The sequence below is a fragment of the Notamacropus eugenii genome, chromosome 1 (assembly GCF_028372415.1).
Source record: "Notamacropus eugenii isolate mMacEug1 chromosome 1, mMacEug1.pri_v2, whole genome shotgun sequence".
Taxonomy (NCBI): domain Eukaryota; kingdom Metazoa; phylum Chordata; class Mammalia; order Diprotodontia; family Macropodidae; genus Notamacropus; species Notamacropus eugenii.
The window spans coordinates 387172629-387197469 of NC_092872.1; the positions used below are offsets into that span (position 1 = coordinate 387172629).

Below are 24841 nucleotides of genomic sequence, written 5' to 3' on the forward strand. Positions count from 1 at the left end.
CAAGGAACTTGCTTACATTCTATCCTGAGACACAAGTACAAAGATAAGTAAATGTAAGAAAATTTGAGAGCTTCTAACAACTGAGGGGAAGAGAGAGATATACAAATGCTTGGAGAGATCGCTTTTTTTTCTTTAAATTCTGAGTAGGAACAAAAATATCTCATTTTCTCTACGTATCATGTAGGACCCTTTTGGATCACCATGGTCATCAAAATAGGCCTTATTAAAATAGTGCCAGATTTCACACTGGGTTATGGTGCTAGGCATTATCAAAGAGAAGTGTTCAGATATCATGCCTTTCCATTAAGCAATGACAAGAGAAACCAGATGACATGGATGGGGGACTGTACCTAGATCAGAGAAGGCTAGTGCTGAAATGGGTCTTGGACCACAGAACAGACAGTATTGGAGTTGGAAAGGATCTTAGAATATAAAAGTTATGATATCAGAGTTGGAAAAGGCATAAGACTATAGAACATAGAATATATCACAGTTAGAAGGGACCTTAGAGACCATAGGATCATAGAACCATAATTAGAAGGGACCTTAGGGGTCATTAACTCCAACCTCTCCCCCACCTTTGTTTACAGATGAAGAAAATGAGACCCAAAGGAGGGTGACTTGCCCAAGGTGTCAGTAGCCAAACAAGGTCAACTAGTATTGGTACTTCATTTTACAGATGGGGAAAGTAAGGCTCAGAGACATGAAAACATTTGTCCAAAGTGATATAGTTAATCATTTCCAGAGCCAGGGCTACAATCCAGGGCTATAACCTTTGGCACAATCTAGTGTTTGGTTTTTTTCCCTAATCCACAATTGCTGTCTCTCTCTATTGGTCTTATTTTCTCCAGCTTGGCTCCCAGAAGTCAGGAATCACTTCTGTCTCTTGGTTTCCTCTTACATGCCTAGCACAGCGCAGGGCACCTGATAATCACTCAATAAGTATTTGTTGGTTACCTCTTAGCATGACCCCAGCCCATCTCGGAAGAATGAATGGCTGGCCTCCCAACCACAACCTTCTGCCAGAACACAACCATGCTTTCTGGTTTCCTCTGAGGAAGGAGTGGGAAGCCTTTTTTTTGTTATTGTAGTATTGTGGTTCCCTGCACCGGTGGCCCAACGCTGCCCTCCAGCTGTCCACAGTAGCCTGTCCCTTTACTCAGGCAGTGCCCCTCCTACTCCCCACTAGAGCTGTTTTTCAGGATCCTAGGACAGTTGAGTGCAGGCCAAACCCCTCCCTCACCTACCCTTGCTATTTTTTACTTTTCCACACATCAAGGCTTTGGGTTTGCCCATCAGAAGAGGCACAGGTGCTGTCTCTGCCCCAGTTCCTTCCTCTCTGAGGATTTGGTGGGTAGTTATGTGTGTGTGTGTGTGTGTGTGTGTGTGTGTGTGTGTGATGGGGGATTGATGGTGTTGGGGAAGATAAGTTGTTTCTCTCAAGCTCTCTGACCGCCAGGCACTGTTCACTGTAGCCTGCAGCCCAGCAATATGGCAATTCATAAAATGTGACATTCATGTGCACGGGACACTGCTGTGAGCCTATTTTATTCCGTGATAAAGACTACATCTGTCAGGCTCTATCTGCTCATGTTCAGGTCAGGAAGAGAATTATCCTGCTTGGATTTGCTCTCCCCTTCCCTCTTGCTCAACACAGCCCTGCCCTTCCCCCCTCCCCTGCCCCCCAGCCAATGGGCAGGGGACCCCTTTACATCTCCAGTCTGCCGGTGTCCTCTGGCTTAGGCCATTTGCTTAAGGATAAATCTATTCATCATGTGGTTCTTCCTGCTTCAACTCCAAGAAGAAAAGTTAACCTTTTTATTGCACATTTCACTAAGGGATCACCCAAGAATGTGAGTACCTCACCAGGCGGCTGGAAAGTGCTGATAGCTTACAGACGCCATTGATAGATCTACATTGAAAACAACAACAACTAAAAAATGTTTTACAGACTTGGGTTTAGAAACTTTTCACCAGGCAGGCTTTGTTTCTGTTAATCATGTTTCTATTACAGCCCAGGGACTTTAAAACATTTCTGTACCCCTCCTCCCCCCACCCCCCTCCATCTCACTCCCAAAGGTTTAAATATTATTTGATAATTAGCTTTCACAATTATGTTATGCATGTTGGAGAAACCTGGAGGTATCGGGGGAAAGTGTGTATATACGGGTGCGTGTTAGTTAATGAATGAGGGGTTCTGTCGGGGAGGGGAAAGAGAGAATAAGGGCAAAACCAAATCCAATCTAACAAAATTCTGCTGGTTGCCAGCTCGACCTGAAATCATCAGTTAGGACACAGGTTGGGAGGTGTGCTGGAAACTTTCTCGCATTTGCTAATTAAAAAGGAAAATAAGATCCATATAGAGGCTAGCCACATGCCATCCTCTCGGAGTATAGAACCAGAATGCGCAATACAGGCATTTCTTTGCCTCGTGGACAGCATTTTTTGGTATTCCCCTGACAGTTACTTGCCATCAAAATAATATATATATTTTTGCACTGTACAGGGAGACAATTTCTCTCTCTTCCCCCTCTTTCTTTCTGTCATGTGAACATGAAATCTATACTACCTCCTCCCAACCTGGGAAGATACAAAACAGAACGTTCTTTTCCTTCATGCATTATTTTTAAGGGAAATCATTTTTTTTCCTATCTGAAAATTTTAAGAGGGTAGATTTGCTCTGTGCATTTTTTTTAAAAGCAATTTTTACAATTTCTTATTTCTAGGAAAATCACTTAATAATTAAAAAAAATAACCTTCACTTCTACCAGTTTAGCGATGAGTGTATTTATAGGAATATATGTGTGTTTGTATGAAGGAGACATGAGAAGGTGTTTGCCCTCAGGGCTGGTCCTCAAAAGAATGTTAGAGTAGATGAAATTTGGTTTCAGCAGCTCTTTCCTCTACTTTCTTCACTTTCCCCCTCCCTAAAGGCTCTTGATCTGCCTAGTCTCCGGTCGGGAAGGAAGGGGATCTTATAAATTCATTCACAGGAAGAGGTTAGGGATTTAATGGGAGCCTCTATACTTTAAAGAGGAAACCTAGAGAGGGCAGTCTCTAACCCCAAAGAAGGAGTTTCTAAAGGTGGAATTTTAAATATCAGCAAAGGTCAATAGGGGAGTTTTTTGGGGTGGGGTAGGGGGAGAGACTTCCTCGTGCCTCTTAAATCATAGCACATGGAGGACTGTCTACTGAGCCCATGTGCAAATCTAATCACTGTTTGGTATGTTAGAGTGAGTGGATGACCCTTACATTCTTTCTGTGTTTTTCTTTGGATAGCATTGCTGTATGAGGCTTCCTCGTGCGGATTCTTTCCCTAGGATAGAAACGCTAAAACGGATGCAGTTTTCAAAGGGTTAACTTCTGCCTTCAGCACTGACAGACAGGATAATACATGCTAGCAAGGAAGAGCATTAGTCTTTCCCTTTTGAAAACCCCCCCAAAAGATTTGTCTGAAGCATGTATTTAAATAGGCAGCATACAGGTGTTTTCAGAGCTGTAGTAGCCTGCGAGAAGGCCCCGGGGCAAACCAGAGAAACCGGTAACGAGAAACACTCCTCTGCTACTCTGCATGCTTCAGTGGGAAAATGCAAATCGACTCATTTCCGCTTTTGAGGACAACTTCAGATAAAGGGGTCCTGGGGCAAAGTAACCCCTTCATCGGGCCTGTCTTTCCTCACTGCTCTCTGTGACTGCACTACCTGCCGTGTGCTGTGGGGGATTGGCTGTACATGGGAGATGAGAGATGAGAGAGGAGATGCATAGAAATGAGGCCAAGGATGGCGAAGGAAGGCAGTATGCATGCGTGCTTGAGTGTGTGTGCCATTTTGTGAGTCTACGTGCATGTTTAGGTTAAGTTCAGCTTGTGTGTGTTTGTGTTTCATTATACGAGCACATTCCTTTATTAATGTGTTATGTTTGTACCATTTAGACATATCAGTGGTGTGGATGAGTAAATGTATGAGTGTGGTACCATTGTTTGTGTGTATGTATGTTTCATAGACTCTTACAGCAAGATGGTAACTCATTGGGTGGGTTCAACTCCCTGGCTTTGTAGATGAGGAATCTAAGCTCCAAGCATGCCAAAACTGGCTCAAGGTCACACATAAATTCAATGACAAACCTGAGGCTGGAACCAACACATATTTTCTGACTCTTATTCCACTTTCTGTATGTGTATGTGTGTGTGTGTGTGTGTGTGTGTGTGTGTGTGTGTGTGTGTGAGTGTGTGTGTGTGTGTGTGTGGTTGATAAAGTCATAGATCATAGCATCACAGTTTTGAAGTAAAAAAAGCCTTTGTCAAAACCATTAGCTGTATAGATGAGAAAACTGAGATCTAAATAAGAGAACGTCTGTGTGTTTGCAAGTGTGTGCTTGTACATGCATTTTATGTTATGGATGTGTGTTATATGACTCTACATACATATCTACCACACTTCCTTTTACTAGTTTTATGGAAAGAAAAAAAGTTCAAAAGACTGTCATTACTAAGGAGTTTTGACTTCTTTACCAAGAACCGGGATGGACACCCCAAAATAGCATCCAAAATAGTAAATACACATGATCCGTGTTTGCCCATGGACCAGATCCTCAGTTTCTGTATATGGATTCCCGCCCCCCAAACAGGACTTATTCTCTTGTCTATCCTCAAGTCAAATACATCATAGAGAATTTTACTCCATCAAGAATTTATCCCAACAATAGTGATAGTAATCCTTATACAGTCCTTATCCCTACCCCATAACATGCTCTTTATCTCTGGTAGAAGTATGGTTGGAGGAGATGGAAATGGGGATGGACCCCCTTTCTCCTGGTGAAAGAGTCACTAGGTTTACCTCTTACACTAATGCATCCAGAATTTGACCTTGGGATCATAGGATTATAGTTATAGGTCTATTAAGTGATCTTCAAGGTCATTGAGTTTAACCTCCTCATTTTACAAATGAGGAGATGAAGTCATTTGCTCAAGGTCAGAGGGTCCATAAGCGGCAGAGTCAGGAACAAACCCAGGTCCTCAGACTCTAGATTCAGTACTCTGTGCAATGCACCAAGCATGGACTTTGTAAGTCTTAATGTACAGTCCAAACAACTATCCAAGTGCTGATGTCTCCTTGGACTCACTTCTTTTGGTCACTTGAGAGCATGAATAGAAATAGAAAAGGGTTGGTCATCATATTACTGATATCCTCATCTAAGCATACCTTTCCCAGTCCTAGGTACGGAAAATCTAGAGGAAGCTCTACCTTCCAGTTATAGCTGATACAACTTAGGCAGCTGTGTGTTCAATTAGATCAACCATCTTTAAACTAGATCAGAGCTTTCAGCTTTGCTTCTTCCTTTGATTTTAATTCATGGTGTTTCTTGGCTCTGAAGCTGCATGTTGGCACAGTCCATCACCCCTGATGGACTTCAGGCGTTTGTGACCACCCCTGCTGAATGGTCACTTCCTACTGAGGAAGACCCTGGACCAAGTACTGAGGATACTATTGCTGCAATCTCACCAGCCTCTCCCTTACCTGAACTCACTCCACTGTCTCTCTCTCACCATATGTACCACTCCCCTATGTATGGGTAGGCTGATTTATATACCAGACCCCTTCCTGCTCTATGGCTCCCCTAGACACTCTGACCAAAATTTCAGTACACTCAGTCACCAGTCAATTTAGTTGTTTCCCAAAGTTCCAGCATCCCTTCCACCTCCCTCTTCATCCTGCAATATTTCATTCTTTCTCTAAGATTGATTATTCTCCATATAGTTTCACTTGATAGAGGGCATTTCTTAACTGGTTTCTTCTGACCTTTCCCAATTGCTATACGCCTCTCTAGCTACACTAATCTTCCCTCTCATCTCCCCTTTCTCCACTGAAGGGCTGTTGATTTGGAGTGACCAGGACCAAGAGTCCAGCTCTGTAGAAGCAGTTTGGTAGATATAGAAGGTATAGTCAGGCAGGCATTCAAACTAGGGAGAGTAGCCAAATACAAGGGAAATCATAACTCATTCTGGTTTGTAATATTTCAGCCTAGAGATCTTTTTATGTAACCTCAGCATTTAACTCAAATATAGATTGTGTCTACCCACATAAGTTAGTAAAGGGTCCCCTAGATCCCATTTAAGCGCTCAAGGTATTAAAAGATGCATTGGGTATGGGGAAGACTTTATTCTACCCCACAGAAAAATGCAGGAAATCCAAAATTCTCACAGAAACCCAAAAATAATGAGTCTAGGAATGTAAGAAAAAAAGGTCTTAGAAAAGTCCATAAGCAATCAATATGTCTATAATCTCTCCTGTGGTCATCACTCCAGTGATGGAAATAAGCAGAGGGAAATGGAGGCTAAGATTGAGCCTGGAACAGAAGAGATGAACAGTGGAGAGTGAGGTATGGATGGATTGGGGTTCAAGTTGAGGGACTGATGGCAGATCAGGACAAAATAACAGATGTATGGTCAATAAGATCTCTAAATTCAGTCCATACCTTTGTTCCTTCCATTCCGGGTTCCAGGAAGCTGCCCTCCAATTATTTGTGTAACCATTCATTTTCTGTTTTTCCTCTGATTGTGGAGGAAGTAAGGAAATCTATTTGTCTCTTCTCAGCAGCAATCAATACAACTGGCATTTGCAGACTTTATTCCTTTAATTGCTTATTCATATTTCTATGTTACCTAAAGCTGTGAGTGCCCCAGATAGAATTATAATTATTATATTATTATTAATTATATAGAATATAACATTATTCCCTTCTTGTTAGCCCAAGAATTTGTGTTCAGCGCTTGAGTTGGAGAGAGGGGAGATTCACACCCCAACTCCTCCACCTCCCTCTGCACAATCTAGGATGGCAGAGAGAATTTGCCATTTAAAAAATAGTTCAAAGTGTGTATAATTTTAAACCATACCAAAACTTATTTTCCTTTGGGAGATACACATACACACACATATGCACACACACATACATGCACACACGCACACAGAAAGAGGCAGAGATAGACAGATAGAGACAGCGAGACAGAGATGGCTGGAGAAAGACAAGGAAACAGGTCAATAGGTAAGTGGCCTAGTGTTGTGCAGTTTTTGTAGTTTTTACCTGAGGACCCTTTGTCACTAGATCTGTCCCAGGAAAGGACATCCCAAGAACATAGTGGATGAGATGGAACCTTTCTCTTACTCAGATGGTATTGCCTCCTGAAAGGGACAATCCCTTTATAAGACTCTATTTCCCATCGCACTCAGCAGCCAATTCTTCTTGGACAAAATTCTCAGGTAGAGGAACACTTGGATACATAGGAACTGATTAGGAATTGTTATATCACCTGACCAAAGTGAAGCATTTGTCTCTTAACAAGAGGTCACAAGGCCCATGTCCATCCCCATAGAGCCAGAGTATGTGGCCCAGACCATCTCATTATGTGTAAAACAGTGGGATTGAACCAGATGGCCTCTGAGGTCTCTGCCAGCTCTAAATCTTTGATTGTTAAGTATTTAAAGGGCTGTGCCATGAAAGAGGGACAACTCTTATTCTATGTGGACTCAGAGGGTATAACTGGTAGTTGAAGTTGGATGTTGCTAAGCATTAGATAAAATGGAAAATAAACTTCCTAGCAATTGAAGTCATCTAAAAGTGGAAGGGAATGCCTCAGGAGATAGGATGGAATATCTTCAGGTGGAAGCTTGGGAGGTTTATTTTTGAGGTCACTTCCAACTTGACGGTCTATAAATCTGTATTTCTTCTTGCAAACAAACTCAGATCATGATTCCATGATGAACAGCATTGGATTTTTCTCTCTTTTCCATCCTTCCTTCCTTCCTTCCTTCCTTCCTTCCTTCCTTCCTTCCTTCCTTCCTTCCTTCCTTCCTTCCTTCCTTCCTTCCCTCCTCTCTTCCTTTTTAACATTTCTCATTTTTTGTTTTGCATTTTTAATTCTCTCCCTCCCTCCAGGTCCTCTCTCATTGAGAAAGTAAGTAATATGATACCCATTATACATGTGAAGTCATACAAAACATATTTCCAAATTAGCCATGTTGTGAAAAAAAAAACCAAGAAAAATAAAGAAAGTGAAAAAATATGCTTTAATCTGTACTCAGAGTTTACCAGTTCTCTCTCTGGATGTGTATAGTATTTCTTACTATGAGTCCTTTGGAACTGTTGTGGATCATTGTATTGATTAGAATAGCGAAGTCTTAGGTGATCATTGTTTCAATATTCTATTATTGTGTAAAACATTCTCTTGGTTCTGCTTATTTCACTTTGCATCAGTTCATATTAATTTTCCTAGGTTCTTCTGAACTCCTATCCCCCTCATCATTTCTTATAGCACAATAGCATTCTATCACAATCATGTACCACCACTTGTTTAGTCATTCCCCAACTGATGGCTATCCCCTCAATTTTCCATTCTTTGCTACCACAAAAAGAGCTACTATAAATATTTTTGTATGTATATATAGGTCCTTTCCCTTTTTCTTTGCTCTCTTTGGGATATAGCCCTAGTAATGGTATTACTAGATTAAAGCATATACACAGTTTTATGACTCTTTAGGTATAGTTCCAAATTGTTCTCCAGAATGGTTGGACCATTTCTCAACTCCACCAAAGTACATTAGTGTCCCTATTTTTCCACATGCCCTTCAGCATTTGTCAGTTTCCTTTTGTGTCATGTGAACCACCCTGATAGGTATGAGGTGGTACCTTATGTTGTTTTAATTTTTTTCTCTAATGATTAGTCATTTAGAGCATTTTTTCATATGACTATAACTTTGATTTCTTCTTCTGAACACTGCTTGTTCATATCCTTTGATCATTTGTCAATTGGGGAATAGCTCTTACTTTTTATAATTTTGACTCAGTTCTTTATGTATTTGAGAAATGAAATTTTTATCAGAGAAACTTGCTGTAATTTTTTTCTCCAGTTCCGTTTTCCTTCTAATTTTGACTTCATTGGTTTATATATGCAAAGCCTTTTTAATTTCATGTAATCAGAATTATTCATTTTATTTATCATGAGTATCTCTCTTATTTGGTCATAAAATCTCCCCTTATCCATAGATCTAACAGGCAATTTCCTCCATGTTCTCCTGATTTACATATGGTATTACTTTTTATGTCTAAATCATGCACCCATTTTGACTTTATTTTTGTATATGGTATGACATATTGCTTTATGCATAGTTGCTAACAAACTGTTTTCCAGTTTTCCCAGCAGTTTTTATTGAATAGTGAATTCTTGGATCTTTGAGTTTATCACACACTAGATTACTATGGTGATTTACTTCTGCATATTGTGTGCCTACTCTGTTCCACTGATTGACCTCTCTATTTCTTCTCTAGTACAAAATTCTTTTGATGATTGCTGCTTTGTAATATAGCTTGAAATCTGGTAGTTGTCGGCTACCTTCCTTCATGTTTTTTTTCATTGATTTCCTTGATATTTTTGACCTTTTGTTCTTCCAGAAGAATTTTAATATTTTTTTCAAGTTCTATAAAATAATTCTTTGGTAGTTTGGTATGGCATTAAATAAGTAAATTAATTTAAGTAGAACTATCATTTTTATTATATTGTCTTAGTAATCAGTATTTCTCCAGTTGTTTATATATGTCTTTATTTGTATGAAAAGTGCTTTGGAATTGCATTCGTATAGTTCTTGGGTGTGTCTTGGCAGGTAATATCAGATTTCAAATTACCAGTTCCATGTTTTTGCGAATCTTAACCCGTGTGATATTTAAGACACAGGGAAAACCAGAGCTGATTGAAGTGTCCCTTGTTACTTGCATTGCCCTCTGTGGATGATAGCAGTAGCTCACCTTTGCCTAGAGTTTTATGGCTTACAAAGTATTTTCTTCACAGCTACTCTAACAAGTAATTATTATTCCCATTTTACAAATTAGGAAGCTGAGACTTACAGAGGTGACACAACTCATCTGAAGTCACCTACCTTGTCAATAGCAAAGTCAGAACTTCATCTCAGACCTTTTGACTTCACACTCAGAGCTCTTTTACAGTACCTTTCACCAAGTGTTATGTGTACCTATGTCTGAATGTTCAGGTACTGACTTTATCATTAGACCAGAAAAAGGATACTTTTTTGAAATCTGATGAATTGTTGTGACTCTTTAAATCTACATGAAGGTACATCAGAACAAATATCTTTGATGAAAATGTTTAGTTGTTTTCAACTAAGGCTAAACTAAAATGAGTTTCTCACTCATTCATTCAACAAACATTTATTAAGCATGTACTAGGAACAATATACTAGGCTGTGTACTGTGTATGCCACATGAGCGCTAGTCCCTCAATAAAAGATTTCAGAAACATTTCTTTATAAGGAAAGAGGTATGTTCCTAGAGATATCATTAGGCAAAGTTGCTTTCCTATTAACATATTTTATTAATTATATATATTGTGAGACCAAAAAGCTAAACAATCATAAAACCGGTCATAAGAAGTAAATATAGTTCCAGGTGACTAATAGATGTTATAAAAGACATAATCAGTAAAATCAATTATATGCATTATTACAATGAAAGGTATGGTTAGCGCTTTAAAAATAATAATTAAGTTATTGGCCAAGAGGAAAAAAAAAGGTCAGGATACCCTGGAGGCTCAACAGCAAAGGCTTTCAGTGCTGAAGTGCCTGGTTTTATTGGCTAGCCAAATTAGTTAGTTTGTTAACTCTGCCAGTGGGGGATGTCCCGTTGTACCTGAATCACTAGGTACTTCTGATCCGGTCATAGGTTTCTCTTATGGAAAAATGCTTCAATAAGTAAATAACATTTGCCAGCATAAACTCAAGCTAAGAGTAGCAGCAGGGAAAATGGTTGGGAATGAATATGAAGATGATGGCAATGATGATAATGATATGTGCTTGTATATGATTTAAGATCTGATCAAGATTTCTAAATCCCAGATCAGATCTCAGCTTTAGTGTTTTCTTTGCTATAAAAATATTCTGTTTAAGTTCATAGTAAAGCTAACCTGAAAGTGCCAATAAATAATATATGCAAAGAGGTTTTTTTTTAAAACAATATATAAAGAAATGTAGAGTTGTGAGGCTGGTGAAAACAAGCATTAGGAGATGTAATGAAGCAAGAATTAGAACAGAGAAGCTCCTCTGGCCATTATAAATGAGAACGCCAGCTACCTGGAGAAGAAGAAAACTGATGAGTACAGTCTGTTCAGGAGAGAAGGAGGGAAATTTCCCCCAGGAACACATTTCAAATTACTTATTTATGAACTGATGAACTGGGAGACCACCTATCGAGACACCGGAGTAAGCAGTCTGCTGCAGACAGCTACAGAACTCCAGCTAATTGTACGGCTGTTTTTTGTTATAACTCCTGCTATCCAGCTGGGCTTCTGAGGCAGGAAATTTAGGCTCTGACTAGAAGTTGCACTTTCCCTCCTTCTTGTCGGCATAAATATATACATGTATATTTTAATCCACTTGAATCGTTCAGCAAGGGCCTGGGAAGCAGCTGCTGCTATTGGTCTGGAGGGAGCTGGGGAGGAAAGAAATTTTGCCAAAGATGGGGCTCCTGGGATAAGCCCCCAAAGAGGGAGAGTAGGGAGGTGGAATGAGCTGCAGGTGCTGGCACCCGAGATGAAAAGGCCATTGGAACGAGCCAGGGAAATCTGAATCACAATTAGCTTCAAATGTCTGGAGTGATAGAAATAACTCTTCCACTTTGTGGAGTGGTACAGTGATTCTGTCTATAGTCAGAGAAGGGTCATCAAAAGAGCACTGGAACAGGAATCAGGAGACGAGTTCTAGTCTCATCTCTTCAGTCTGCAGTCCCTAGATCTCAATTTCCTCACCTGTCACATGAACACAAGAAAACCTGTTTTTTGTACCTATAAGGGCTGTAAAGAGGCTTTAATAAGATTATTGATATAGAAATGGAGAGGCTTTTAAAAGTATGAAGTGCTCTGTAAATGCAACAAGTCACTGTGGCACAGGCTGCTTTGGGCCCCCTGGTTGGTTTGGTCTGCTTCAATGGATCTGTGGTCTCATTGATGAAAATGTTTTCTCCAGTGATTTAGATTGAAGCCACCTACACCTTCTTGTTTCGTACAGCTTTGTCCCCATTATCTCATAGGAGCCTCCCACATAGATAGGTATAAAGATCCCCCAAATCCTAAACAAATATTCTAGGTAAAAATATGTACATTGGATACAAGACAGTCTTTTGTTCTATGTCACAGAAAAGGTAGAATAATACAAAGGACTCATAGGAGTTCATATGATGCAAAATAAATACCCTCTGCTCGGTAATTTCTCTTGATCTCTTGACACTGTATGGATAGCAATGCAGCATGGGGACAGTCTATTGATTATCCTTTACCCACAAGGATTATAAGGGATTTAGAGATGGAGGTGATCTCAGAGATCATTTAGTCCAACATTCTTGTATTCCAGATTAGGAAACTGAGGACATTTCTTTAATGTCTTTTTATTCACATGGATTTTTATTCCTATATTAAAATGTGTAGTGTATTTATAGTTTGCTTGTACTCATTGAGAATGAAAGAACAAATGAATGAGTGAAAAATATTTATTAAGTGCTTACTACGTGTCAGCCTTTGGGTTAAGTGCTGAGGGCAAAAATATAAAAGTGAGACAGTCCCTGACTTTAAGGAATTTACATTTAGTTAGAGGAGAACAAGTGTATGGGAATGGCCATCTGGGAAGGGTATTTCTGGAGAGTCATAGGGATGGTGAGTGGATCTGTAGGACAGCCAACCTATCCAGGAACAATTATAGCACTGATCTGATCATTATCCCCAGAGCAAAAGGTAAAAAGCAGAGATGCAGGGTGTGGCAAAGGCAAGCATAGGTATGTCAATGACAAGATGGTACAAGATGGTAAACCTAGAAAATCTGATAGGATGTGAAGCATGGCTCCTAGGTAGGAGTCCTAATTCTGAATATATTCAATCTCTTAGGCACCCCTGGTAGTCTGAAAGGACCTGAAGGTATTATTCCAGGAGATTAGAAATAGGGGCATAGACAGTAAGGATGGCAAGATGTCCAGGGCAGACAGCTCTACAGAAGGTAAATGACTTCATGGAGTCATCTGGGGTTTGGGACCAGCTAGTCACTTACTAATCATTGCAGCACAATTTCTGTATGCCTCTTCATTGCTCTTCAGGTAATACTCAACCTCAGTTCTTCAGATACTTTGGCATTCTATGACTTGCAACTGTACAACATAATAAAAATACTGTCATTTTTAAAATGGGGTTTTGTTTTAGGGAGACATTTGGGGGTCATTAAAAGAACTATGCAATTTTCCAAAGGCAATTCAACCTATCTCCTGTTCCACAGTTTATTATCCATTTTCAGCATCTGTTGAAGACATATGTACTGGTGTGTTCCATGGTTTGTTTATGCAACTCCATTCATCTGTAGTCTGGACAGTAGGTTTTAGTCATCCGCTTTGTTTTTCCTCTGTGGATAGTGCCTATTTTACCTATCTCTAAAACACGTCAGGGGGACATAGTGGGAAGAACATTGGATTTGGATTCTAGTCAGTAACAGAGCTGGAACTGACTAGAATCAGTCCAGAACCCTGAAGTTCTGCAACTTTCCACAAATCACTCTTCTCTGGGTCTTAGTTTTCTTGTAAGTAAAATGAGGAGATGGTACCATATGATGTCTGTGGACCCTTCTAGCTCTGACATTGTATGACTGTTCTAAATGCAGCCAGGTTATGGGGAACCTTGGAGAAAATGGAAAGTTTCAAGGAGTAAATAAGATGACTCAGAATTTCTCTTAGTGCAAGTATTATTTCCTTTTTAAAGAAATGTAATTTTTTTTTGTTATGAACTTGACAAATGGCAAGAAACATGAACATTTCCTTATACAAAGAACAGAAAAAAGAAATTTCTTTTGAAACCATCTAAGTCATATAGTCAATTCAATGTGTTATTTTCAAAGCTGATTCACTTGTCTGTGTTGCCTTTGGAACCTCCTTATGATCTTTTCTGTGCTTTTCATTTAAATATTTCACTGATGCTCTTTTTTTCTTCTTTCTTTTTTGGTATCAGAGTCAGTCACAGTATTTTATATGGTGTTTATGGCTTGCTTTTTTTCTTTTGATAAATGCCTGGCTGTATCCTTTGATAATTTATTTAGTGGGTAAAGGCCCTTGTTCTTATCTATTTAAATATACTCCCTTTATTTCTTGCGTATCATGTATTTACTTACTTGTCTACTCATTTATCTATCAGTCAATGCATTTATTTGTGTTTCTTTGAAGATTTTCCTCCAGTTAACTGTTTCCTTTACAATTTTAGCTGCATTGATTTTGTTTGTGCAGAAGCTTTTCATTTTCATTCTAATGTACACAAAACTAGTTTTTTTTTTTTAATCTCCTTTGAGCCACTATATCCCTTATTTAGACAAGAACTTTTCCTCTATGGCTGTGAAAAGTGTCACCATCTCTTTTCCTTTATTTTGTTTATGATATGCTCTTTCACTTGGATCATATATCCATTGCATAAAATAGTGTGAGGTACTGACCTAAAACAAATATCTACCAAGTAGCTTTATAGTAGTCCCAGCAATTTTAGATGAATGGTCAGTCCTTATCTCACTATTTGGGATCTTTGGCTTTATTGAATAATATTCTAAAGTTTGCTTTGACATATTGTGTTTCTTATCTGTCTTACTATTCAACTTTTCTATTTTTTTTTATACAATACCAATATTTTTTCTAGCATAGCTTTTAGTTTTATCAATTCAATTTTTTTGCTTTCAGTTTTGTCAATCTCTTTGTCAATATCTAGTATTTCTGGTTGGGGGTTTAATTAGATTTTTCCAAATATATTTTCTTCCTTTTTGTTGTAGCTTGCCACATTTACGATTATGTTCTTTATCTCTTTTTTTGATTAGTGTGTTTAGTGATATAAATTTTCCCCAAAGAAAATTTAATCAAAAATTTTTTGCACAAACAAAACTAAAGAAACTAAAATTAGAAAGGGAGAAAAAAGCTGGGAAACAATGTTTACAGCCAATGTCTCTGATAAAGACCTCATTTCTAAAATATATAGAGAACTGAGTCAAATTTATAAGAATACAAGTCATTCTACAATTGCTAACTGGCCAAAGGATATGAACAGGCAGTTTTCAGAGGAAGAAATTAAAGTTATCTATAGTCATATGAACAAAATGCTCTAAATCACCATTGATTAGAGAAACACAAATTAAAATAACTCTGAGGTATCACCTCATGCCAATAAGAATGACTAATATAACAAAAAAGAAAAATAATAAATGTTGGAAAAGATGTGGGTAAATTGGAACACTAATGCATTGTTGGTGGAATTGTGAACTGATTCAACCATTCTGGAGAACAATTGGAACTATGCCCAAAGGACTATAAAATTGTGCAGACCCTTTGATCCAACAATACAACTACTAGATCTATATCCCAAAGATGCCAGGCCTAGAGGCCTGAGGGCTACCCGAGTCTTCCCTTACCTCTATCGGAGGTCTTCGGCTGGCCAAACCGGATGCTCGTATGAGAGAAAGGACGTTCCAGAGTCGAACAAGGGTTGAGCTTTATTTCAGGGTCCAGTTACAAGTGCAGGGGGATTCTTCCTTAGGAGGGAGCGAAGAATCTCCCAAGGAGGCAAAGATCTTACAATAAGAGATTGGAAATAGAAGTATAAGTGGGGAGAGAGGGGGAGGGGAGAGAGGAGAGAGGAAAAGCAGAGCCTTGTTGTCCTCACACGTGGCCCCTCTGCCCAAGAGAACTTTCAGGCTTTCCTGATCCTACTTAAGCTCTCCAGCCGCATAGTTTGCATCTGAATACCGTGCTGTTAGGTGTGCCCAGATCCGGGACAATCTCGAGGGCGGGGAGAGCTCTCTCCCATCACGTTTCTCACGGGAAGAGGCGGAAATACACGAGATAGCTCGGTTCACCTCGATTCCCAGTCGTTTCCTGGGGGGGCCTCGTGAGAACTCTAAGATTTAGAAGTTCCCACCTTTACCTGCCCGAGACTGTCCACATGGAATTGAGCTTCCATCCCCAGCACAAAGAGATCATGAAAAAGGGAAAAAAGACCTACACGTACAAAAATATTTATAGCAGCAATTTTTATGGTGGAAAGGAATTGGAAACTGAGTGAATGCCTATCAGTTGGGGAAAGGCTGAATGAGTTGTGGTATATGAATATAATGAAATACTATTATTTCATAAGAAATGATGAACAGGTGGATTTCAGAAGAATCTGGAAGAGTTACATGAACTGATGCTGAGTGAAGTGAGCAGAACCAGGAGAACATTTTACACAGTAACAGCATTATGGGATGGCCACCTTTGATAGACTTAGCTCTTCTCAGCAATACAGTGATCTAAGACATTTCCAAAAGACTCATGATGGAAAATGCTGTCCACATCTAGAGTCTGGATGGAGTCTGAATGATGATCAAAGCATACTATTTTCTCTCTTTTTTTTCCTTTCTCATGGTTTTTCCTTTTTGTTGTGATTCTTCTTTCATAATATGACTACTATGGAAACATGTTTAATATGATTGTACATGTATAGTTTACATCAAGTTGCATGCTGTCTTGGGGAGGAGGCAGAAAAGGGAGGGAGAAAAAATTGTTGGAACTCAAAAATCTTACAAAAGTATATGCTGAAAATCATCTTTACATGTAATTGGAAAAAATAAAATAATATTAAGTGAAAAAAAAAAGAAGATTTAAGCTTCTACCTTAGCTTTGTGACCTTAGATACTCACAGGGTTTTCAATTCCTTCATCACTAATATGAAAACAACAATAACAGAAGTAATAATTATATTCGTATAGTGCTTCATAGTTTTCAAAGTGTTTTAGTATATATTATCTTGTTTGATTCTTACAACTGCTCCACAGGGCATTACTATTAGATATTAATAATTATAAACATATTAGTTATTGTTAAAAGTTATAAATATATCAGATATTATTATCCTTATTTTATAGATGAACAAAATGAGCCCCAGAGAATTTTCATTGCATTGTTTATGATGACAGTTAACGTCAGAAGAAGTACCAGAACCCAGGTCTCCTCACTCCCAGGCCAATGAATTTTCTCCATTATTAATGGAGAGAAAAGTTTGGAGAGTCACATTACGTCTTTAGATAGGTTTGAAGTTAAAACTTCTGTGGTATCCTCACCTTGTCCTGGTGAATAAATCTGTGGTTCTGTCATCATGAATAATTCCCATGGTAGAAATTCCTCCAGTAGAATGTGGCTCCTTTAGGGTAGGGACTGTATTCCCCATGTCTACCACATAGTAGGCACTTAATAAATGCTTGCTAAATTGAATTGGATGCAGATTCCTACTGATCCATGACTTAGTAGATGAATCTAAGAGAATTGTCCAGAATGCAGAGAAGTTAAGTGATTTGTCTAGCTTCACAGAGCTAATTAGTATTAGAGGGATTTGAACCCAGGCCTTCTTAACTTCAAGGCCATACTTGACTTCAAGACCATATAACTCTGTGTAGTTTCTGATCTCTCCAGGCCTTATCACTAATTACCTTTAAGTCACTGCACTCATTTGTCTTAATTTATAAAATGGGGACCTGATACTTCCTTTTCTTGTCTAAAACATATGTTTTAAGGACTAAGTAATAGCTCAGACTTATGTCAGAGCGCTTTAAGGTGTGCTAAAATACTTTGCTCACAACCACTTGATGAGGTTGGTGGTACATGTACTGTCATCTTCATTTTACAGATGAGAAAACTGAGACTAAGACATTACATGACTTCCTCATGGTCACACAGCTAGTAGGAGCCAGGGTTGCACAGCAAATCTGGAATTTGCTCATTTTTTGTCTAGTGCTCTTTCTAATGCATATGAATTCTAATGTGTATTGTTTTGTTTTGTTTTGTTTTCCCCAAATTTATTATTTGTTTTCAGTTTTCAACATTCACTTCCATAAGTTTTCAATTTTCTATTCCTCCCTCCCTAAGACAGCATGCAATCTTCTGTGGTTTCTACACATACATTCCTAATAAATATCTAATGTATATTTCAAAAGCATGAAACACTATAAAAACATAAGGCAATTTTATTCAAAATGGATTTTGGAAGGTTTTTTTTAAAAACCTGACAGCAACCAAAACAATTTTCAGGGCAAGAAAATGTTACTGTGGACAGACCTATCTACACACTGAAATTGTTATAGTCAGTAGGCCTACCTCCTTGGTCTTTGAGTAAGCTGTAAATCCCCAGGTGTGAAAGGATGCTTAAGGTTAATCACTGCTTTCCTCAAACCAACATTCACCACATTTTGATTCACAGAGAGCTATGGGGTTATCTTCACCTGTCAAGCAATTTGAACTGCTAGTCAATCAGATAACAAACACAGGAACCTGGATCAGAGAGGGGGAATTATTGACCTAACTGGCTCCGTTGTCTTACTGGGACTGACAAAATGTAGAATTAGTAAGATCTGGTTAAAAATGAATCTGAAAGTCTTAGCCATTGGATCATAGGTTATTAGCTAAGGGGACCATTAGAGGCCATCTAGACTGTCCCTCTCATTTATATTTGAGGAAACAGACCTACATGTCTATAGTCAATCATTTAGTAAGTGACAGAAGTGAGTTTGAACCCTGGCCCTCTGACTCCAAAGCCACTACTACTTTCATAGAATCACATTTGCATCACTGTTTGTTTATGTGTTTTTAAACCTTCTAAAAAATGTTAAGACTACCAGGTGAATATAGTTGCATGCTTCTCTTTTTTTTCTTTAGCTTCAAAAGAAGCATTAGGAATCACTCATTTCTCAAGAGCACAGAGGGGAGTGGCTGAGTAGCACACACAAGGGAAATTTACAGCTCCATCAGAATCAAGGTAAGGGCAGCGTTCTCTTCATTTGCCAAAATCGATTCCTTCCCCATCACATTCCACTGGATGAATTTTTGTGTTGCTGATTCATTTCTTTGAACTTATCCAATGGAATAGGAAGGCTGGGCTTTTGTGAATTCTGATTCTTTTGATGGCTCTGTGTGGTCTCTGAGATGGAAGGACCTCACTTGTAGACCTGAATTTGTCCGGGTGCCTCTTGGCACACCTTGCCTGTCAATTCTGCTCAGTCATTAAGAGCTTTATGAAGACCTAGATATCTTTAAAAAAAATTAATTTTTTCAGAGTTTGAAATGTCTGGATATATATGTGTGTGTGTCTGTGTGTGTACCCAAGCTAAAATAGTGTGAGGTAGAAATGTTGACAGGTTAGTTTAATTTAGCTCTTGCCAAGATTAAGGGGTTGTCAGACAAATATCATGGGAGACTGAGAGATTGTTTGGCAAAGTCATTTTGAATGGCTAACAGGTTTCTGACTCTTCAGTGGGCATGAGTTCCTTTGTTTCTGAGGACTGACAAGAGATAATAACCAAGGGTTATGCTCTCTGAATATTCTTCAAGGTTTTTTTATGCCAATCACTGAGATTCTTCCAATGGATGAGCTGCATGCCAAAAAATGTCCCAGCTCTATCCCTTCTACCTCCATTCCAGGTAGGCACTCCCACTTATTTCCATTTGTGAGTCCTGAGCCAGCCTGATTTGGGAATTACATCCTGCTTTTACAGGGGCGCCTGAGCTATAGTGAGGGATTGGCCCTTTATCAGGCAATTGGTCCAGAATCTTTGATTCCTTGCCTAAATTCTGACCCCTTGTTTCCCAGTTTTCCTGGTTACTTGATCCCTGCTCCTCCTATTCTTTCCTCTCCCTCCCTAACCCTTCCTCTTCCCTAGAATTCTCATCTGGCCTTCTGATCTCCACTACTAGCCTATGCAGATTCTGGACCCATGCCTGACTATCCTGTGAAACATCCTTGATCATTTAAGCCTGTTTGCTTCCTTGGACTATTGAGCTAATAACTGGCTTCACTTTTCAGTGCCAGTACATGTCCCACTTTGGACTCTTCTCCGATCTTCCCAAGCCTCCTACAATCACTGATTTCCTCTGTCATGCCTACTTAATAGTTAGTCCCCCTTTTTTCATCCAGTCCTGGCTTGTTTTATGCGTGCAGTGCTCTTACATGAGTAGCAGTTATTAAGACTAGCTCCTTGTAGTCCAGGGGTGGGGAACCTTCAGCTTGGAGGCCACATGTGGCCTTCTAGGTCCTCAAGTGCAGCCCTTTGACATATTGTTCTGTACGTTGTTCTATGAAGTTTGGATTCAGTCAAAGGGCTGCACTTGAGGACCTAGAGGACCACATGTGGCCTCAAGTCTGTGAGTTCCCCACCCTTGTAAGTCTAGTCAAACAAGTTTCTTAATTTTTTTCTTTAAATAATTCTTTTTGAGTGCCTGCTAGCACCATATGGGATGCAAAGAAATGTAAGATATGACTCTTGACCTTTAGGAGTTTATAAAGTAACAAGGTATTTGAGACAGGCACAGCAATAAATATTATAGAAAGTAATATAGAATAAGGACCATGTTGGCAGTGGATAAAGCACCAGTGCAGGAGTCAGGAGGACCTGAGTTCATATCTCAGCTCAGACACTTGACACTTGCTAGCTGTGTGACCTTGGGCAATCACTTAACTCCAATTGCCTCATCCTGAGTCATTTCCAGTCATCCTGAGGAATATCTGGTCACTGGATTCAGACAGCTCTGGAGGAGAAGTGAGGCTGGTGACCTGAACAGCCCTCCCTCACTCAAAAAAACAAAGTCAAGTGCAAGTCATGTCATTATTTCTCTGATGGCATGGTCTTCTTCAGCAACAAAGGATGAACACACATGCCAGATATATCATAGACTATTTGCCCAGTTGGCTCAGCTGATTAAGGTGCAGTGTTGATGAGAAGAGGACAGGAATTTGATTCTCATTTCAGCCATTTTAGCCTTGTTCTTTTCTATTGTCTTGGGTTGAACTTGTTTTTGGTTTTATTTCTTTAAGATTAGACATCCCCCTCTTGTCTAGGCTGGAACTGCAAGAACCATCTGTCAATTGATCACCCACTTCCCTTCTCTGAAATATCCCTCTGACCTGAGGACACACATGTGGCCACCATAATGGCTTAACAAGAGGGCCCTGATGCTAAACGACTTGTAAACATCACAAGGGGTTGCGCATGTGATCTTTGCTCTTAGACAAGAATCTGATAGAGTTGATTCATTTATATAGGAGGCAGTAGTGAAGATCATTATTATTCAACTTGTCATCCAGCTTCCAGTCTCTCCCCACTCTCCAATCCATCTTTCCCTCAGCTGCTGAGGTGATTTTTCTAAATTATAGATTTTACCATGTCATCCTTTTCCTCGAAGTACTCCAGTGACTTCCTATGACCTCCAGGATCAAATTCCTCTGGCTTCAATGAGGTGGCAGAGTGCATAGAATTCTGGATGTGAAAAGGGAAAACCTGAGTTCAAATCTTGTCTCAGACACTTTCTAGCTGTATGACTTCTGGGCAAATTGCTTCATTTTTCTCAAGCCTCATTTTCTTCATAAGTGAGGATGATAATAGTACCTACCTTACAGGGTTGTATGATGATCAAATGAGATAACATCTGTAAAGTGCTTTGTAAACCTCCAAGTGCTACAGAAATGTTAGCTATTGTTAGTAAAAGTTCTTCATAATCTGGTTCCTTCTCTTTCCCTTCTTACATTGTACTCCTTCCTATGTAATCTACTGTTCAGTCACACTGTCCTACTAAAGCTCCTCAAATGTGATCCTTCATGTCTCTCCTGGAGGCCATTGTCGTTGGTTATCCTCCATGTCTGGAATGGTCTGCCTCCTCTTCTCTACCTTTTAGTCTCTTTGGTACCTAAGATTGAGCTCAAATCCTATTTCCTTCAGGACACCTTTCTTGTTCTCCTCCCTATCTCTCCAGCTGTTAATATCTTTGCCTTATAGAATTCTTTCATATACGCTATATTTAGTTTGTACATACTTACATACTGCCTCTCCCATTAGAATATATGTTTCTTGAGAGTAGGAACCATGTTTTTTTGGTGTTGTTATAATTTTTTTCTTTTTTATTCTCACTACTCCATACAGGGCCTGACACATAGTAAATACTCAATGTTTGTTGACTGACTGATGACTGGTAATTTCTTTAATGTTAATTTGATGCAATCATGAACACAATTTTTCCAACAATCTGCAGAATAGTGATATAAAGTGAGGTAAGTATTCTCTAGTGCCATAGAAGGTGTTCTAGAAAGTTCAAATAAAAGAATTCTCTATTGATGAGATTCTTCAAGTACTGCTATTCACAAACAATTTTGTACTAATTTGATTAAGCCCCAGAATATTACAAAACCTCATCAGTGGAATATGTGGTGATGTGAAAGGTAGTAGTCACCATTTACAATGGGAAAAAAATTCCACCTAATGAACACATTATGAACACATTTCTTGGATTACTATAAGATATAAAACTGAACAGAGAGCCTGTCATTAGTCAGTCTGTGTGTGTGTGTGTGTATGTATGTACATAAAATTACATATAAAGTATATTGTGCATGTTTGTATTTCACTGCCGAAGAAGACCACGCCATCAGAGAAATAATGGCATGACTTACACTTGAGTTTGTTTTGAGTGAGGGAGGGCTGTGCAGCTCACCAGCCTTACTTCTCCTCCAGAGCCATCTGAATCTAGTGACCAGATATTCATCAGGATGACTGCAAGTGACCCAGGATGAGGCAATTGGGGTTAAGTGGCTTGTCCAACATCACACAGCTAGTGAGTGTCATGTGTGTGAAGTGAGATTTGAACTCAGGTCCTCCTGACTCCTGCACTGGTGCTCTATCCACTGCACCACCTAGCTGCCCTATTAACACCAATAGTCTCTTTTTGATGATATATAGCTACATATTATTTAGCAGTGGAAAAATAAAAATTATGAATATACCAAAGGACAATGGAAAGGCACATGGTGAATTTAAATAGGTTGTAACATACTGCTAATATATATAACAGGAGAAGTGACATGAAAGGCCCCATCAAGGATATTTATGACTGGGAAATAAGGTGGCCCAGTCATATAATGAAAATGAGAAGCAACAGATGAATAGCTTGAGTACTATGTTGATATCCCTAATATAATTATGAAAACAGAAGAAGGACTCCAGTGAGTTGGGCAGCCAACTCAAATGGATGTGTTGCAATCGGTAACAATGCAGGAATGTCCCACTCCAAATGAAATCATGAATCCTTCAATGAAGCAAAAATAAAGATTTTTTAAATTTATTTGTTCTAATTTTTAACATTTATTTCTATAAGCTTTTGAGTTCTAAAATTTCTCTCTCCCCTTCTGCTCTTCCCTCCCCAAGGTGGTGTGCAATCTGATATAGGCTATACATGCACAATCATATTAAACCTATTTCCACATTAGTCATGTTGTGAAGAATTGGAACTAAAAAGAAAAAAACATTAGAAAGACGGAACAAAAAAAAGAGAGAGAAAATAGTATGCTTTAATTTGCATTTAGACTTTGTAGTTCTTTCTTTGAATGTGGATAGTATTTACCATCATGATTCTTTTGGAATTGTCTTAGATCCTGTATTGCCCAGAAGAGTTAAGTCTATCAAAGTCAGTTGTCAAACAATGTGTTGTTACTGTGTACAATGTTCTCCTGGTTCTGTTCACTTCACTCAGTATCAGTTCATGTAAGTCTTTCCAGGTTTTTCTGAAATTCACCTGCTCTTCACTTCTTATGGAATAATAATATCCTGTTACATTCAACTTGTTTAGCCATTCCCCAACTGATGGGCATTTCCTCAATTTTCAATCCTTTGCCACCACAAAAATATTCTTGTAGAAGTGGATCTCTTTCCCATTTTTATGATCTCTTTGGGATATAGACCTAGCAGTGGTAAGCAAAGAAGATTTTAATGAGCATATAAAATAATGAAAACGCAGATCCCGGTTTTGTTATTAGCATTGTAACCTACGGATGAGCTTATTTCTCTGACAATGATGAAACAATAGAATTACAAAGGAAGCCTTGCCTTACCTAGACCTTAGTGTCTTGAACAATTCTAATGAATGACAGCAAATATGGAACCTACACTCTATTTACCCACAGAAAGATGTTGATAACACTGTCCTAGTGTCATCAACGCAGCAGTAATTCATGATCCTGACAACAGAGCAATGTATTGTGTGTGTTTCACCATTGAGGAAACCTCAATTTGAAGTTAAAGCTGACAGAATAAAAATAGGAGCAGTAACTCAACAAATACCTTCTTTTCCCCTTTCCAGTCCTAACATACATAATCATGCAATCTTGAAATCATTGGCCAGGGAAAGGCATGGTGATGGAGAAAGCTCTCCTACTGTATCTCTTCCTGATTCTCTCTATCCAACTGAACTTATACTTTTTTCTCTTTAAATTTTTTCTTTTCAATAGATAAGCAGTTTTCTCCCTCTCTCCTCCCAATATGTAGAAAAAAAAGAAAGACAAAGTTCTTATAAAAGATATGCATAGTTAAGTAAAACAAATTCCCATATTGGGCATATCCAACAAATGTATGTCACATTCTGCATTTCGAATCCATCACCTCTATGTCAGGAGATGGGCAGCATGCTTTCATCATCAGGCTTCTGGAAACATGGTTATTGATGAGAGTTCTTAATAGGCATGTTTTCTTTTTTCTTGTTTTTAACAATGTTACCAGGGTAAACAATTTTATTTGCCCTTACGTATCTTTTATTTCTTTTTAAAAAAATTTATTTATTTTTAGTTTACAACACTGAGTTCCACATGTTTTTGAGTTTTAAATTTTCTCCCCCTCCTCAAGATGCATGCAATCTGATATAGGCTCTACATATACATCCATATTAAACGTATTTTCACTTTAGTCATGTGGTGAAGAAAAATTATAACCAATGT

General features: G+C 38.8%; 1 long non-coding RNA gene across 2 annotated transcripts in view; it reads left to right on the plus strand.

Annotated features, from left to right (window-relative positions):
• Positions 1-24841, plus strand: part of LOC140518573 (uncharacterized) — a 229979-nt gene that overhangs the window by 91566 nt on the left and 113572 nt on the right. For both annotated transcript variants that reach the window (XR_011971955.1, XR_011971956.1), the window contains exon 2: positions 18748-18847. This is a non-coding gene — a long non-coding RNA (uncharacterized lncRNA). The remainder of the gene's footprint in view (positions 1-18747; positions 18848-24841) is intronic.